This window comes from Oxyura jamaicensis, chromosome 4 (genome assembly GCF_011077185.1).
Source record: "Oxyura jamaicensis isolate SHBP4307 breed ruddy duck chromosome 4, BPBGC_Ojam_1.0, whole genome shotgun sequence".
Classification (NCBI taxonomy): domain Eukaryota; kingdom Metazoa; phylum Chordata; class Aves; order Anseriformes; family Anatidae; genus Oxyura; species Oxyura jamaicensis.
This window is the reverse complement of record NC_048896.1, coordinates 30,809,355-30,822,148: the sequence shown is the minus strand read 5'-3', so window position 1 is coordinate 30,822,148 and position 12,794 is coordinate 30,809,355. Positions and strand designations below refer to the sequence as shown.

General features: G+C 39.6%; 1 long non-coding RNA gene across 5 annotated transcripts in view; it reads left to right on the top strand.

Moving 5' to 3' along the window:
- The first annotated feature begins 1,226 nt into the window (after positions 1-1,226).
- The window catches only part of LOC118165756, a 77,973-nt gene continuing 66,405 nt past the window's right edge, over positions 1,227-12,794 (top strand). For all 5 annotated transcript variants that reach the window (XR_004750229.1, XR_004750227.1, XR_004750230.1 and 2 more), the window contains exon 1: positions 1,227-1,358. This is a non-coding gene — a long non-coding RNA (uncharacterized LOC118165756). The remainder of the gene's footprint in view (positions 1,359-12,794) is intronic.

Genomic DNA, 12,794 nt, shown 5'->3' with positions numbered 1-12,794 from the left:
TATAGTTTCTCTAATCATAGAATCACTTAGGTTGGAAATGACCTCTAAAATCAGCAAACCCAACCTTTAACCTAGCACTTCCAAGTCCACCACTAAACCATGTCACTAAGCTCTACAGCTACATGTTTTTTGAGGACCTCCAGGGATGGTGACTCCACCACTTCCCTGGGCAGCCTGTTCCAATACTTCACAACCCTTTCAGTGACTTTTTCCTAATATCCAACCTAAACCTCCCCTGGTGCAACTTGAGGCCATTTCCTCTTTTTGTATTGCTTGTTGCCTGGGAAAAGAGACTGACCCCACCTCACTACAACTTCCTTCAAGGTAGTTGTAGAGACAGATGAGGTCTCTCCTGAGCCTCCTTTTCTCTAGGCTAAACAACCCCAGTTCCCTCAGCCACTCCTCGTAGGACTTGTTCTCTAAGATGTATGGAAACCACTTGAAGGACCATATAATATGTATTGTGTTGTTTTCAGTGTTTTAAAAGAGAAGAAACGTGGTCTAGTTAGCAACTGTATGTTTTTCAATTTTGAGTCTTTAACCTGTAGATATTCTCCTCAACCTTTATTTTAAAAATAGGCAAGTATTGTTTAAAAAAGAGTTATGATTATTAATTTGAATGCATGTTGGCACATATATATGGGTATTCCTGTGACTTCAAGCTTAATTTGTGTGTGTGAGAGGGGTCTTCAATTTTCTATAATAAGTTAGTCTGACTGTTACTGAAGCTGTTGTTTCTGGCCCAGTCACCTGCCTGACAGAGCCACTCTAGGCTGAAAATATGACCAGAGCTTGCCATGCCTCACTGATCGTTATTATTCTTTACATTCAATGTACTGTTTTGTGACGTTTTCCTGCATAGTTTTTAAACTTTTTTTAAAACTGTTGATTGTACGTGCAATGAAACTAACAAAAGATGCAAACCAAGGGCTTCTCAGTATTATTTCTGTGTTTTAGTGCATGGTTATGCTATATTTTCTCCAAGATCCTCCTCCAAGATAAGCCGTCTGAACTTGGAATCATCCCTTACAAAGCTCTATTTTCTGTTACGTTTTCAGAATGTAATTCTGTTAATTCAAAGTCACGTGTGATACAAATCAAAAGCATGGAGAGCAGAGGGTTAATCGCCAGGACAGGTCCAAGACAAACCAGGTGTTGCAGGAAAGGTTAAAGGGGACAAATGAAGCTATTGCAATGCTTAATGGGGTGGCAGTAGGACTAATTATCTCAGCTGACTGCCAGGTGCTTGTTCGCTAAAATTTATAAAAGGATGTGGGGGAAGAAAGACAGGGCTGGTGCTGTGAGGTTTCTTTTCTGATTTTTGGGTTGGTGTTGGCATGGTGATTCAAAGGCCCTAGGTAGGTAGTGATTTTAATTTTATTTCAGTGCCTGCGTTTTGTTAGGGATATTTCTCTCCATTATGCGCTCTTCTCTTGCTGTAAGCTTCACTTTGGGCTGTGTAGCTCCGTTCCATGTGTATAGGCTAATAACTCAGACTAAGTTGCTGAGAGCTGCTCCTGTGAGTCCTATAAGTTTTGCAAGATACTCTGATTCAGCGGTCAAATATTGATTTAGGAAATCTTCTCCTGTGTATGCTCTTTGGCTTTAGTTGTCTGCCTGATATTTGTAAATAATGTCCATCAGAAAGTAACACAAAACATGGGAAGACAAATTACAGTCAGTGGGTTTTGTTGTGCTATTTCTAAGAAATAAGCTCTGAATAAGGTGAAGTGCAAGGTGTTTATTGTTGCTGTTGTTTTTGTATTATTATTTTAATTTAACGAATGCAGCAATTCAAGGAGGAAAAAGTAACCTCTGAAGCGAGGAGCAGTGCTGCCAGCGAGAAATCGACTCTGCCTCGGCAGTGTGCCGGGGTAAGCCGCAGCGCGTTGGTGCGGTGCGGCAGGGGCAGATTGGAGAATCTAACGGCGGTCTCCTTTCGTTTACTGTCGCGCTGGGTGGCAAGGGTAAAACAGCAATTGCTTATGTGGTTAAGGAATATTAGGAAAGTACTGAACAAATTTAAGCTGTCTTCCCCTGCAATTTAGCTGCTGGAAATTATTGCAAGCTAGTATCATAAGATCAGTCAGTATGAAGAACTGTCATCTGAGAACATCTGTGTTTAAATGATCAAGCGGTGCTATCATAACGATTGCTTAATTTTCATAATATGTCGCATATATTTGTGTGACTAGCCATAACTAGCAACAGCACGGATTTCATTACTTCTGAAGAATTAAAGAAGTGGCCTAGAAGTGGGCCTTCTCGGTGTAGGTGGTGATATGATCATAAAAAACAGAGGGTGGTATGATGCTGGCATATCTGAAAGGCTAGGAAAGCCAGCATACTGCTTTAATGTCTGGAAGAGTTCCAGATTTAATGAGCATTTAAGCTCTTTTCTACTGTGGGAACAGCATAATGAATACTGACAAGCCTGGGTTGCATGTTGGCTGATGCAGCTGTCCTTAGGATTCATGGGCTTTAATAGCTGCCCATCCCCAAGCTCTTGGCTGTTTTGAGTAACCCCCTGCTCTTGGGCTCAGTTCCCTTCTGACAATGAAAGCAAGTCAAAGCCTTGGAAAAGTGCTTTCTCGCTACTTCAAGAAGTGTCACTGTGCAAACAACAAAACCCCTCCTGTGCTTCATTGTGCTGTAAATAAATGCTGACCTTTGTTATGTGCTATTCTGTACGTACGGTTTTGGGGAGGAAAGTGGATTCAAGTTCAGAATGCTACCACTGCCAAATAATTGTAAAATAAGCTTATTTTACCTAGCGTAACGTCTAATGCTAGTGAAAGGAACCAGTGGGGTTGTGTGACTCTCTGGCACAACAGCACTGTTTATTACAGCAGTTTTTATCCTGACTGCAAGTAGGATTGTTTTCATAGTGTTTGAAAAGGAAATAGCCATGTTAGCTAACGCATGAATTGTGATGTTCTTGATTTACGTGTGTGTTCACAGTTAAGTAGTAAATGCTTGCTCTTAGCAGATGCATAGGCAACATCAGGGAAGAATTCATCGTTCCACAAAGATGAAGGTATGGAGAAAAGTAATTACAGCAAAATGTAGAGGAAAAATGCCAATAGTTATTCAGAATAAGTACAGGGAGTAAGTCTGTGGATGCCTATGTTTGAGATACAGGACTGCAGGCTTTTCTGCGTGCGCATTTAAAACACATTGCTCAAAATCCCCTGTTCATCTAGAGATACTGCATTGCACTCTAACACTGAAGGTCACTGTGAAGAAGGACCTCGTGAAGTAATCTGATTTACTTAGGGGAGCCGGTCTTAATGGCTGGCAGCACGATTCTTCCCTTGTTCAAGCTGGCCGTAACATCTTGTGCATTTATTATTTCCAGAGTAGAGCCTGAAAGGCTCTTCAAGACTGATATCAGTTGGTTCAGACTACAGGTTTTAGAAAGACTTTGCTTCAAATTCTGTGATTTAATTTCATGCTCCTTGTTTGGTTAACTCTACCACAGCAGGTGCATAGTAAAATAAGGCTCTCAACAGGTGAATCTGATTCTGAAAGCAGCACTGGCAGGTGTTGACCTCTAAGGAGTTCACAAGGATAGCACGTTTCTGCATTCAAAATACCTTTCTGGAACACTGGGTGACCTCAAAAAGCAGTAGAGATTAGTAATGTTTTGGAGTTAGAGCAACTGATTGTGAGAGACTCAGACTGAATGCACAAACTTCCTGAGTAACGTGAGCCAAGTGCTCTGCGCAGCAAGGACCGTCTAGTCTTGCAGTATTTTAGTATTTATCTTTTTTTCTTTTTTAAAGAGAGCAGTTCTTTAAAGGCTCCAGCTGAAATCAGGGCTCTAAGTGCTTTTCAATCTGCCTTTTTGTGAGTAAGCTGCTAGTAGACTTTTACTTAGTCCTTGATGATAACTCATACTTGGTTTAGGTTGGGAGGGGCCCATGGGGATGACTAGTTTAAACCCTGGTCAGCTCCCCTGTTTTTACTGTGTAGGGAAAAATGCATGTAGCACTTTGAGTCTGGTCACACATATTTTGGATAAAATATACTTTGCTCTCGATATATATGTACATTCTGTCTAGATAATGAAGTATTCAGACTACTTACTAGACTTAAGGTTACCTAAATTTCATATTTGCTTTCAACTTCCGGTGCTCCCAGATGACAAATGAGGAAGTCAGAGGTGTGAAGTATTAACTTCTGGGCTTTGTGCTGGCAACCAGCTTGTCCCCAGTACTCCAGAGCAGAGGTAGTTGTCGTTTAGTCTGGATGGGCTTTCACCTTCCCTTCGGTCCTGTTAGTGATGTCTGTTCTTGCATTAGAGTAATAACCTTTACAGTAGAATACCCATTCATATATTGTTCTCCAAATTTGAAGCCTATACAGTTAAACTCATGTTGAATACACCCATGTTTCTCCTGTTCAAATACTTTAAGGCTTGCTGATCAAAAATGCTTATCAAATTGAGCTAAATTAGTGTACTACAGATTTGGGATGCTCAATTTAGCGTTACTGTGAAAAATCCATTTGAGATAATAGACTTTGCCCAGGGGTTTTAAGAAGAACCACAAAAAATCATTATTGGATTGCTTATTAAAAATCAGTAGTGTTGGGAAATGTTTAATGCTTCAGTCCAATTCTTGACAAATATGAGAGGTCTTCTGCATAATCTGAAATCCAGCATCGAAAGACGCAAAGAAAGTCTAGGGAGGCCTGAAAATGATCTCTGTTCTGCCACACTATTCCCCTCTGTTCTTTTTTGCCTTGCCTGTTTTTAATATGTGGCCCAAAAATGGGGTGGTGATATGGCATTTACTGCTAATACAAAGCCGTTGGTCTCAAGACAAGCTCTTGTAACACTAGAATTTAGAAAAAGCACAATGTTAGTAGAGCCAAGTGAAATCTAACAGTACAGAGTGTAAGGCATACAGAATAATAAGAAGCTTTTTGCTGTGAAACATGGCTTGCCACCTTATTTCATTGGTAAATCTTAGGAGAAATATGTTTCCCTAATGTCCTAGACTTTGCAGAAAAGTCAACCAAACCGAAGATATGTCAGGTGAGACGTTTGGCAGGATAGTTTGAAATACTAGTGCTGGCACAGAAGGTGAAGTCTTTGCTATTTCAGCAGTATACATGTTATTGCAAAGTCAAAGCTCTTTTTCATCCCCCATCATAGAAGCTATCTGAGGACCCAGAGGCTTTGGCTTTTGCCAATCATAGCAAAACTGAGCACGTGCAGGCATGCAATTGCTCTTTACTTAACCCTGCTGTGTATTAACAAAAGGAGGAGAAGAGGGAAGTGGACAGTCAGGATGAACTTGTATGAGCAGACCATGGGCAAATTTAGGCTGCAAGTTAAGAGAGAGATTCTAGGTATCAGAGGAAAGGTTATTGAATAAACTTTGACTATAGAGTGGGAGGAAGAAGTCTTAACTGATTTCTAGACAGAAGCCTTCATAAATCTGTAGCATCTTGCTATCTCCTCCTTTGCAGGAAACCATGTATTATGTCATACAGATTTTTGTAAATCCCATTAATTTCTCGGTGAAGTTGCACTCTCCCCCCCTGCAGAGAACATTGCTAATTCTGAGTACAGAGGAGGCTGGCATCAGTTTAATTGCCCAGAAAGTCTTGTTGTCACCGCTTTGAATGCTAGTTAAGCTGCTGCTTCCATTTTCCCTGCTGCTGGAGACTTTGCACCCTACTGAGCAAACAGGAGCAGTCTGGAGTTTATCTATTTCAGTATAGCAAACTGAAGATTGCCATTAGATGGAAAAAAGAACAAGTATTACAGCTTCAGACATTGTCTTCTTGACTGGATCCTGCAGGTTGGATTCTGTATCTGAGGTGCTGTAAAATAACTTACTGGGGAAATTAAATGTCTTTTGCGAAGAACTTTTTTCTGGAATAAGCAAAAGAAAAATGTTGCACTTCTTAAGTAGGAAAAGAGTTCAAAGATGTAGACATTAATTTTTAGTATAATGCAATGTGTGAAGACAAATGTGTTTAATAATGTCACCTTCTAAATAAAGAATGCTTTCTAGCAGTCTGAAACACTTAAAAGTACTTGTTTAGTCAAAGCAATGCTGCTTTTAAGTGTGCTGAAGTTCATTAAGTCTCTTCAGACAGACTTAATATATTCCTGCAACCTTGCAAGATGTGATAGGAGCTGAGCAAAAGCGTACATTCAACCCAATGTAAAGCTAAGCTGAATATTGATTTTTATGGGAGTGCTGCATTTGCTGCACTTCAATTTGGATTATGTGAAAAATGGACTCCGGTTTGGAAGCAAGTGCTCTCAGAAGAAAATCTATTTTCCGAAGAAGAACACATAGTATAGAGAGCTGTAAAATCAGTGATAGAGTGTGTCAGTTCGGAGAAGGTTTCAGATATTGATGTGTTTCAGGGTTTTCAGTATAACCAAGTTTCAAAAATTGGCTCTCACCTTGCTGTATGCTGTCCATGCACTGCCTCTCTGCGGTGCAGTGCACTGTGACAGCAGTGGTGGTTCTTCAAGTTGTGCTGTCCAGCCTGTGGCTGAGTGTGCAGGGTATACCAATTTTACTTTTGGTCAGTGCTGGTTAAGAATTTTGCATGCAAAATTGAAGAGGAGGGGTTGGCCCTTTCTTGGAGTGTTCATTTGTGTTGACTTCGAAGGCCTCTATCCATTTAAAGTGATCCAAGACTTCCCATATTTTTTCCCATTTTTAATGTGTTTGATGGCTAGCATATGAAACTTAATGAGGGAAATGTGGCAAAGTGAAATGATCTAGGAGAGGTGCAAAACTTATAAGGAACACAATTTAAATTGATGTGATTACATCTTTTCCTCCTGTGTGCTTTCAGGCAAAAGTCTGCTTTCCTAGTGAAGCAAAGATTTCTTTATAGTATTTGGCTACATATTTAAACGGGCACTTAGGGTAGTTTTGGTTTAAAAACAACCTGCTTTCTGTATGTTATTCTTTGGGCAAGTCCTACAATAACTTAAATGTATGAGAGTATGCTTTATTCAAAGCAACGTGCTTCTGTTGTTTTCCTCAAGATTTATAAAAATAGCTTTATAAAACTGCATGCGTTGGGATATCGTTTTATATCAAACAGGTTCCCTGTATCGGTTGTGGTCTTTGTGATAAAATCCAGAGTCTCAAGCTGGGGGGAGGGGGGAATAATACTTCTGCCCTTTACTCTTGTGGGAGAAAGAAAGGAGAAGCGTGTTAGAGAAGCTGATCACGAAATCTTAAGGAGCTGATGTAAGTGGGTGGAAAGAGAAGAAATGTCCTTGAGCACAATCAGACTAGAATACTTTGCAAACATCTTTGGATATTCAGTGGTAGTTGTTATCCATCACTTAGGTGAATGTTCTGAAGACAAAGCAAGTAAGGAACGGCTGCTGGACTCTAGCTGTAGAAGTATATCAGCAAGAAATACAGATGAGCCTTGCAATTTTCTTCTTAATATGTTTGCTTTTTATAATGGATACTATCTGACCTCCTAAAATCCATAGGAAGATGTAGCTACCCACAATAGCACCAATAACATCCTGTGATGAGAAACGGATCTGTGGAGCTAGCATATTTATAGAGCTGTTTTTATTGATAATGTTAGTATTCAAAATCCTCCTGTGGAGTGATCATTAAAGCTCATTTAAAAACTCTCAGAGGATTGCTTATGGCTCAAGTACAGTGCAAGGAATTTAAATCTTAATTATATACAGAGGGATATAAGAAATAGAATTTGCAGTCACAATGCATTTCTTGGTTGTGAATCCATAATATATTATTGTTTCTTCAGAGAGTTGAAACGATGCCATTAACTTAAGAGATGAAAGTATTCATTAAATCAGTGGTGCAGCACTGGGCTCTTAATTTGATAAAAAAGATTCTTAGAACAAGTTTGCTGCTGTACTACAGCTTTTGTTAGTCTCTGCTACTGGTTACAATGGTGATACTTTGGAAGTGAGTAGCCTATTTCAACAAAGGGCAAAAATTATGCCTTTAAACCACAGAGCACTCCACAATTAATCCATGGCTATCTAGATTTGACAATTGCTGGTGGTTAAATTTTTTTTGGTCTTCTCAGTGTTCAAGATACATACTAAATATTAGCAACTTCTAGTGATGGGCTTTTTGTATTTATTTACAAAAGATACTGTATTTCTAAAATTATGGATTTGATTCCGTTAACTCAGGTGCGTATTCTTATTGTATGGGAGCCATGTGCTTTTTGACATTACTCAAATGAACTTATCCTTCGGAAGGTCTGCAAGAAATTTTCACCTAGACCTAAATAAGAGTAATCTGAAGCAGTCTGAGTTTGCCTGTTCACCTGTATCAAATATTCAGCCCTGAATATTGTTTTCTTTTTTTTTTTTTTAAATGAAAGATTTGTCATCTAGAGGCTTTATTTCAATGTTCAGTGCTATTTAGAGTATTTGTAAGAACTTGAAACCTAACAGAGGGTTATGCTGAATGAATAATGTTGTAGGAAACAACAAAACTTTTCTCAGTCCTACCCCAACCTGGATGTGTTGTTGTTGCTTTACTTTCATTGCTTATGGGGATGGTTCCTTACATCTGTACATCTAACATGCATAGGTCTTTGCTATATCTAAGTCACAGAAAATAAAAATGTGGATGGAGACCAGGAGGTAACCTAGAATGTCTTGTTTATTTACCTAGATTTCTAGGAAAGCTATGGAAGTACTAGGCTATATGACAAAATCTGTTTGCTGTGATCTAGAGAATGTCATTCTGTGTGGTTTGGGGGTTATTTTAATGGAGATGAGTTGGAATTGAAATACGTACTAGAGAAAGGCAGCTAACCCAAACCTCTAATTATCTGGAAAACTTCAGGCTGAACATGCAGTGCTGTAATTACCTCAAAATGACTAGCTGAGGCTGGACAAAATCGTTTTCTTTGGCACTTTGCTTTATGCCTCTAGCCTGAAAGAGAAATTAAACCTGCAAATGCTGGAGGTACTGTCAAAACAAGACAACCGAAACAAGAAACATGTTGCTTGCTTTTTATTTTTTTTCTCAAACTCTCTCAGCTTACCTTCTGCAACATGCTATATCATTTACTGTTGATCTTAATTCAATTCCAAGGTGTTGTGCAAGGAGAAGAAACTGAACATGAGTAAGGTGACCAGCATCTAGAAGTGCACAGCGATTACGTACAAACACCTAGGGCTGGGTAGTCTCATGGGCAGAGTGAAAGAGCCCAGCAGCCAGCTGAGTGGGAACTTCTGGAAAGAGACCTGGGGGGGGTGGGGGACTGTGTGGTTCTTCTGTGACCTCTAGGCACAGATATGGAAGATGGGCTGGTAGCATGATGAGCTATTCATACTGAGTGAGCGTGAACTCAAATATGCAATTGTCAGTGGTTCTAAATAGAAGTTATAAATGTAAATTGGCCCAGTACTTGAGAACAATTAATAGTTGGCTGTACAGGGATCCCAGCAGTGAGCTCAAGTGCTTTCAGGTCAACTGGATGTCAGAGCAGTTCAGGTACTTTCTAGATTTAACTTATGGTGGGCATTGCTAGGCTTCTAGCAGCTCTTCAGGTAAGAGTGGTGAGTAGGTAGTAGATTGAGGTCCTCAAACGGGGTATCTGTTCAGGTTCTTCCAGTCACTTACCTTGGCTGCTGTAGAAATCTACACAAACAAGGTCAACCTGAACTGCTGGTAACCTCTTTGTTAAGAGTATGCCAGGAGCTCTCGATATGCACACTTAATAGTTCCTCACTTAAAGCCAACATTAAGTGGTATGGGATTTAAAATATTTGCCATCAAGTAGCTTATTTGTACCATCTCGATTGCACTTGCTCTACTTGAAAACCTCTATTTCTCAAGTTTTTCTGGAAGTAATTTGAAATAGAGCGTGTGGATGGCTTCCCTGTAGTACACCTTGAAAATGGTTTCAAGAACCATTTTTTTTTTTTTTTTCCTGAAGGGAGGTGATTATTTGGAATGTGGTTTGGAGTATCACCCTTAGACATGTAGGAGTCTGTGCTTAGACAACACAAGGTGTTTAAAATGAAAACGTACCTCACTTTGAAATGCATTTACTGACAGGAGTAGAGCATTTTTCACTACTGTGAGGCTGTGGTCTGAACAGCATCTTAAAGGAGCACAGAAGAAAGGAACTGTGAATCCAGTTTACCCAAGGGCAGACTGATCATCTAACCTAACTCTTGCTCACTGTTAGGGCAATTGTTAATGTAGCGATGGTGCTGGCTACACAGAACTTACATTGACTCTTTTGTTAAACCTGCCTCAGTATAAAAGCTGTGGCCTGATCTTTCAAAGCTGAAAGGGCTGTGCTTGAACATCGAACTAGGCATAAGAAGTGAAAGCATAGTGCAGAGATCTTCAGGAGCATGACTTATCTACTGGAACTTTTGTTTGCTCTTTTTTGTATACATTCTTCAGAAAATATCTGTAGATCACGCTTTGGTCCTGCTCCATCTGTTTCCATCTGTATATTGGCAGTTGTTTTTAAAGGCTCCATGTTTAAGAGATGTGGGTTGCAGTTGTTCCCCACTTGGCTTACAGAGACTGTTCCAAACTGACAATTGAATGGTAGATTGTTTTGGCTGAAATTCAGGAAATGTGGGCTACTTCTATAGCATAATGCTTAGTGGCTAAAGCTTCACAACTGTTAACATTTCGTTAATGCAGCTTGAATAAAAATGTATAGTTCATCTAGCAGACAAGGAAAAGGAATATAGCTGCTACTTTTGGTTGTTTTATGGTAATACTGCTCTTTCTCAAAACTGCTCACTACAAATGATGCTGTGATGTATCAGCTTGGTACGTGATACAGCCTTGGTAGTAGTATCAGTGAACTGAAAAAAGGACAATGCGTCTGTTGCTGTGCCTTTGTACAAAGCATTTTCTTTCATTCATGGGGACCAAGATTTGGAGTGAACAAAGTGAAGAATTTTTTATTCGTCATTTTAGACGTGAAAAAAAAGATGAGGAGAAAAGAGTAGAGATGTACTTGGGGTATATGTAGAAGCCTGAAGAACTCTGAATGACGATAAAATGATTAATAAAGTTATGGTATTTATTCACCTTTAAATGCTGCCACAGAAACAGGAGATCTATAGAGAAGGACCTTCAGGAGATAATTGGATTTTCACCTGTGCCAGAATAAAAGGTGTAGTATAATGCAGCCAGCATGGATGTTGTTTGGAACAAATTTGATAAATGAAACCTGAATTACAAACTTGTCCAAATCCAAAAAAGGAAAAGTCAGAACCAGAGCATGCAAGGTACTTTACAGGTAATAAGTACGCTTAGATAACATCTGGAACTGCTGAAGAATTGCCTGAAATACTCACCTTCCTGCAAATGTTCGGTTGGCTTAAAAAGAAAGAATGGAAATGAAGAAGAAACCATTGGCTGGCGTTCTGAGGGAACAAGACAGGCAGATAACAAGTCTTTTTTTAAGTAATAATAGCATTGTTAGAAATTTAGGTAGGAGATGGACAAATTGGTGGCCATCTATAAAATGTAGTTGCAGAAGTACTGAGGAAAAAGGATTGGACCCGATAAACTTCACAGATCAAACAAAGGCAGGAAATCATCAGAAATTAAATCTAATCTTAATAGCCTTGAAATAAAATGGAGAAAGGCAGTGGAGGGTAAAAGGCAATGAGTTAGTGAATTAAAAAGCCAGAATTAAGATAACAGTACAAGTCTATTCAGCAGTAAGAGAAGGGGGGGCTAAACAGAACAAAATTGCAGAAGCTGCACTGACGGCAATTCTGTGTGACACTGCTCAAGGGGAATAAGAAAAGAGAAGGCAGGATGGAAATAAAAACAGTTATCAGATAGGAATATACAGAAGTTCATAAAGCTGAACCTTTCTGCATGCTAAACAGTCCTATACAAAATTCACAGATGAGCTGCCACCCTTGCCCTTCCTCGCTGTCAAACCAGGAGGACTGTCTCACAGCAGCTGAACCAAGGGGTTACAAAGGTAATGTTAAGGTGACCCCATTATCTTTCCATTGGTAGAGGAAATTCTATCACTCCATTAAGAAAGACAAACAAAACACTTGTTTACTCTTTTCCCACCAATTTCTTAACCCTTGTTAGGCAATACAGCAATACCATGTAAATAAATGACACGGTATTGGATGTGTTTTAGTGTACAGAGAGGAACTCAGCTCTTCAAATTGGACACACTCAACTGGAGGTGCAGTGACTGTTCCCCCTCTTCCATCTTATTAAAGGAAAGTGGATGTCAGCATCTCTGTTCACCGCTGTTCAGGGCAGGAGGCTTATGCTACCTTAGTCCTACTTGGCTATTTGCTTTGATCAGCTTTCTCACTAAAAGCATAGGTGAGAGTCCTTGTTCAGGAAGACAACCTCTAGACCTTGTGCACCACTGATGCACTTTGTTGTTGTAAAGATTGCACCAAAAGCTTTTCATGCTCCTCCAGAGGTATATGAGGAGGCACAAATGAGCTGTGTGTTTGGTGTGTGTAGTTGTTTGGTTCAGTATGGTATCCTCAGGAAGAGAGGGATGTATTTCTGTCAGAATGATTTATACAAATCTCTGGAGACTGAGCAGATGTTCACTGCTTGATTATTCACCCCCAAAATATGTGGGAAGTGAATAAAAAAAAAACAAAAAACGATCTTTTCAGGTATAATAGATATTGACAGAGAAGACCCTTAAATTACTGTCTTTATACTGGTGGTGTGTTGTGTCACCAAATCACTTTTGACCAAACATGGTAGGATTAAAGCAGGGGGGAAATTTGAAAGAACATAGACAATACAGAGAGAATGTCCTTC